The sequence below is a fragment of the Salvelinus sp. IW2-2015 genome, unplaced genomic scaffold, assembly GCF_002910315.2.
Source record: "Salvelinus sp. IW2-2015 unplaced genomic scaffold, ASM291031v2 Un_scaffold6428, whole genome shotgun sequence".
NCBI lineage: Eukaryota > Metazoa > Chordata > Actinopteri > Salmoniformes > Salmonidae > Salvelinus > Salvelinus sp. IW2-2015.
The window spans coordinates 738-5,692 of record NW_019947690.1 but is presented as its reverse complement, the minus strand read 5'-3'; the positions used below and the strand labels follow the sequence as shown (position 1 = coordinate 5,692).

General features: G+C 41.3%; 1 pseudogene; it reads right to left on the bottom strand.

The window, feature by feature from the left end:
* The window catches only part of LOC112078880 (glucosidase 2 subunit beta-like), a 10,446-nt pseudogene extending 7,323 nt beyond the window's left edge, over positions 1–3,123 (bottom strand).
* Between the last annotated feature and the right edge of the window lie 1,832 nt (positions 3,124–4,955).

The following is a 4,955-nucleotide window of genomic DNA, read 5'->3' as shown; positions in this document are numbered from 1 at the left end:
CTAAATTTCACACCATAACTCAATTATTTGATCAGTTAAGTTTGCTAATGTTGCTCAACATTTCTCTGGCTAGCTGCGGAAATTCGGCTGCAAGATCCTTAACAATGCTAACAATACTTGTTCCACCACACTTTCCCCTCACCTCAAACTTTCCAAATGCCAGTTATATTTTCAGTTACAGCTCATGAAGTACGCTTCATCCCTTCTCACCCCATCTCCGTGGTCAGGCTTCTCACCTACCTCTTCGATATCGTTCAGGAGACGCGACTGCTATAAGTTAACTGGCAACTGCCTTTCCATTCCTTTTCCAGAGCGCGCGCTGATGCTGTAACTAGCAAATTGGTTGTCTTTTCTCTCTTCAGTAGCGTGCTGCATTCTGTTGTTATGTGAACGATTGGCTGAACCTTGGATACAGACAGTATTTCTCCAAACGCGCGTCACTCGTTCGCATACAGCCAGTAGTATTCCAAAGCCCCCCGCCGCCCAAACTTTTCTCATTGGATCTACACGAATCACATAGGTCACCTATTTTTGGATTCAAAACGGCAAATATACGCCAAAATGACACTAGTTTGCATCCCTGTCTTCTCTTGAGGGGGAGGAAGAGAGGCGAGGAAGATGAACATCTTACCTGAGTCTCTGTTTCTGTCAGAGAGCCATTTGAATCTGGATCCAGCTCTATGATGGGACTGCAGCTCAGCCACAGAAACACTGGGAATAAAAAAAAACACCGTATTAGTCACTCACTGAATCACACTGAAAATATCTCGGAATTCCCAACGCTGACAGTTACACTACACACTCACTAGCCATCTGCGTCATCACCTCCAGCTCCAGAAAAGCCTCAGCCATTCTAGTTTTGTCCTTCTCCATACCGGATGAGTTCTTTTTTTTCTGAAACAGACCAAATCAAATCAATCACATACAATTTAGAAAGAAAATCTTCAACAGGACTTTTGTAAATTGACTTCACAAATAAACACCAAAGATGTTGAAAAAAATCTGACTGGAGAGACAATTAGCACTGGGCATTTCACAACATCTGTTTTTTAACTATAAGAATATACTTAAATATCTTGGTTTTACCRAACAGCACAAAAGCACCTTTTTTTGTGTGTGAAGAAAACAAATACATTAAAATAATTTATGATGTGCATAGGTTAAAAGCAGAGAGATAATGCCTTCCAGTGTACTTACCCTCCCAAGACKTCAGGTGGCGCTCTTTAGCCTTTTTCTCTGGATCCTCCTCTGTTTCTTTCACAGTCCTCAGAGCCTCCACCTTCCCCTCCAGACCCTTCTTACTACCCTGCAGCTCAGTCAACTTGCCCTGCACAAACACATGGATGGAAGTATTTACAAAAACCATTTGAAACAAACATAAGTCTTGTCATTTCATGAACAMGTTCAACGGCAAGGATTTATACCAATCGCTCTATATATGAAATGGTCTCTGTATAGGCCCTAGCCATTTCATCTGCCTAACCAACCCCAAATAAATCTACTACCCTTTTCACACCCTTTGGTTGGTTAGTCACTCACCTGTTTGTCCTCCTGTCCCCTTTTAGCTTCATGTATCAGTTGTTGTTTGAGCATAAAGCCTTCCTTGGTGATCTCAGCCATTATCTGCAGACTCTCCCTCTCCTTGCGCCCCATCTCCCTAGGGGTCACACAGCCAACAGAATTAGTCTTCACACACACACATACTGGGCACACACTGGAGGAATCGTTTGCCAACACAAAGGCCAATGTTAGTGTTGTAGTCAATATTAAATGTTTGCAGAATGCTGTACGTTTTACTACTGCTCACCTGCAGGTGTTTTGACAAGTGGCACCACTGTTGTACTCGTCTGTCGTGTCACAGCAGTCTGAGGAGAGAACACACTTCATCAGCACACAGCAGTTACACACAACAAAAAATTATGTGAGAACGGGACGACTGATCCATGGAAAGATACTGTGACCATGTCCTTACCACAGATGCCGTCGTTGATCCGGGAGGAAGGGATGAAGGCGGGTCTGAAGCCAGCGTTGGTGCAGTGGAAGCTGCCGTTGGGGCAGGCAGCAGTACCTGTGAAAAAAATGCAGACATTCACTACAGTCAAGACCTTAGTGATAACTGTGCACAGTAGTGTGTAGTGTCTTGATAGTGGGTTCAGTCTGGCTTTACTGATGAGAAGTGAGCGATACTGTACCTGGTTCATCTGAGCCATCCATACAGTCGCAGTAGTCATCGTTGACCCGGTCAAAGGGGATGGTGCTGGAGCCATCCAAACAGGTAAAGGGCTTGTTCTCCTCATAGAACTGTCTCTCTGTCGGGATCGATGGGGACAGGTAAGGGTTGGGTACATAAGAGCTCATCTGAGATACAATGCACACCTACCAGGTTAAAATCCATGCTCACAATGGGATTCTGACAGCTAAAATAGCATAGAYTGCCATRGACTAGGCCTACCTCACTGGCAGTGATAAGAACCATAACGTTATTTGTCTGAATTCGGGTTAGAATCAGATGCCAACTCACTAGATAGTGGTACTCCGCGYGGACGCTGGATCTCCACCGCTGCGCCAGTGCCCATCGCCAAAGCCAAGCTCATTAACAACAGTAGAAGCGCACAAGACATGATGCAGTATCAACTGGAACCAGCTAACGTTAAACTTTCAGGAATTCGCGGCGCTCCTGCAAACATAACTCAAGGTATTAGACAAAGTAACGTTACTTGAACCCAATACAGCTAGTCCTCAGACGCACCACCATTCACAACATTGAGACAGTCGGCCCCATATGAAACCTCTGATACAATGCGTTAGAACGACATTCTCAGAATCATTTAGTCATAATTCAATACATGTAACTTAACGATAGTTAACGTTAACTTAGCTAAGTAAGTTAGCTGATGAAGGACTACAGTAGTAGCAGCTARCTATCACCGGTCTTGATTTAACGCGGGAAAACTTCCTTTTGAACAATATTTATGAATGTTGTATATGCAATAAAGTATCATGTTCACAATAACATTGTAAAAACACTTCCAGTAAAAATATGACTAATCATTCATTACCTCTCTTCCGCAATGCTTCAGGAAACGTCTCGTGCGCTCATGTACTGTAGTATTTTCCTCTGATTGGACTAGCTTTCATATCCGACCTGTGATTGGAGAATACTTGTGGCGCGGTGCATGATGGGTAATGCGTTGGAAGCAGCCATGTCAGAGAGGGTAGGGTGGAGAACCTCTTTTGGCCATGTTATGTGGATTTGAGGTTGCAGACGTGTGTCTGTCAAAATACTTAGTATTTTACTTAGTGGTATAAAGTACACGGTTTTTTTCCCTTGTTTTTTTTGCCTAAAATGACATACCCAAATCTAACTGCCAGTAGCTCAGGACCTGAAGCAAGGATATGCATGTTCTTGATACCATTTGAAAGAAAACACTTTGAAGTTTGTGGAAATGTGAAATTAATGTAGGAGAATATAACACATTAGATCTGGTAAAAGACAATACATTTTTTTGTACCATCTTCTTTGAAATGCAAGAGAAAGGTCATAATGTATTATTCCAGCCCAGGSGCAATTTAGATTTTGGCCACTAGATGGAAGCAGTGTATGTGCAAATTTGTAGACTGATCCTATGAACCATTGCATATCTGTTCAAAATGTTGTATCAAGACTGCCCAAATGTGCCTAACTGGTTTATTAATACATTTTCAAGTTCATAATTGTGCACTCTCCTCAAACAACAATGGTATTCTTTCACTGTAATAGCTACTGTAAATTTAACAGTGCAGTTAGATTAACAAGAATTTAAGCTTTCTGCCCATATCAGATATGTCTATGTCCTGGGATTTTTTTTTTTTCTTACAATCTCATGCTAATCACATTAGCCTATGTTAGATCAACYGTCCCACGGGGGTGACACCGATCCCGTAGAGGTTTTAAGTAAAAATACTTCAGTAGTTTTTTGGCGTATCTGTACTTTACTATGTAMATTTTTGACAACTTTTAGTTCACTACATTCCTAAAGATTTTTTTTTACTTTTTACTCCATACGTTTTCCCTAACACCCAAAAGTACTCGTTACATTTTGAATGCTTAGCAGGACAGGAAAATGGTCCAATATATGCATTTATCAAGAAAACATCCCTGGTCATCCCTACTGCCTCTGATCTGGCGGACTCACTAAACACACATGTTTAATTTGTAAATTATGTCTGAATGTTGGAGATAGCACCTGGCTGTCTGTAAATTTAAAAAACAAGAAAATAGTGCCGTCTGGTTTGCTTAAAATAAGGAATTTGAAATGATTTATACTTTAACTTTCGATACTTCAGTATATTTAAAACCAAATACTACCATAGTACTCTTTTACTGGGTGACTKTCACTTTTACTTGAGTAATTCTCTATTAAAACTTCTTATGGCTGGGGGCAGTATTGAGTAGCTTGGATGAATAAGGTGCCCAGAGTAAACTGCCTGCTACTCAGGCCCAGTTGYTAATATATGCATATTATTAGTATATTTGGATAGAAAACACTCTGAAGTTTCTAAAACTGTTTGAATGATGTCTGTGAGTTTAACAGAACTCATATGGCAGGCAAAAACCTGAGAAAAAATTCAACCAGGAGTGGGAAATCTGAGGGTTTGTAGTTTTAGTCATCTGGGCTATAAATATAGTGTTTATGGGTCATATTGGCACTACTAAGGCTTGCACGAGATGTCAGTCTTTAGGAACTTGGTTGATGCTTTTTACTGTGAGTGGGTGATGAGAGCTATTGAGTAACAGGTCAGATCCAGGAGTGGAGACGACATAGTGGACGACTGACTCCGTGAGGCGATGCGTTCCATTGCTATCTAAAGACGAAAGGAAATCTCCGGTTGGAACTTAAGATAGATAGAAGATAGGAAACCACGTCAGCCACCGACAATCCACTATAATTAGAATTTCAATAGCATTTTTTCCT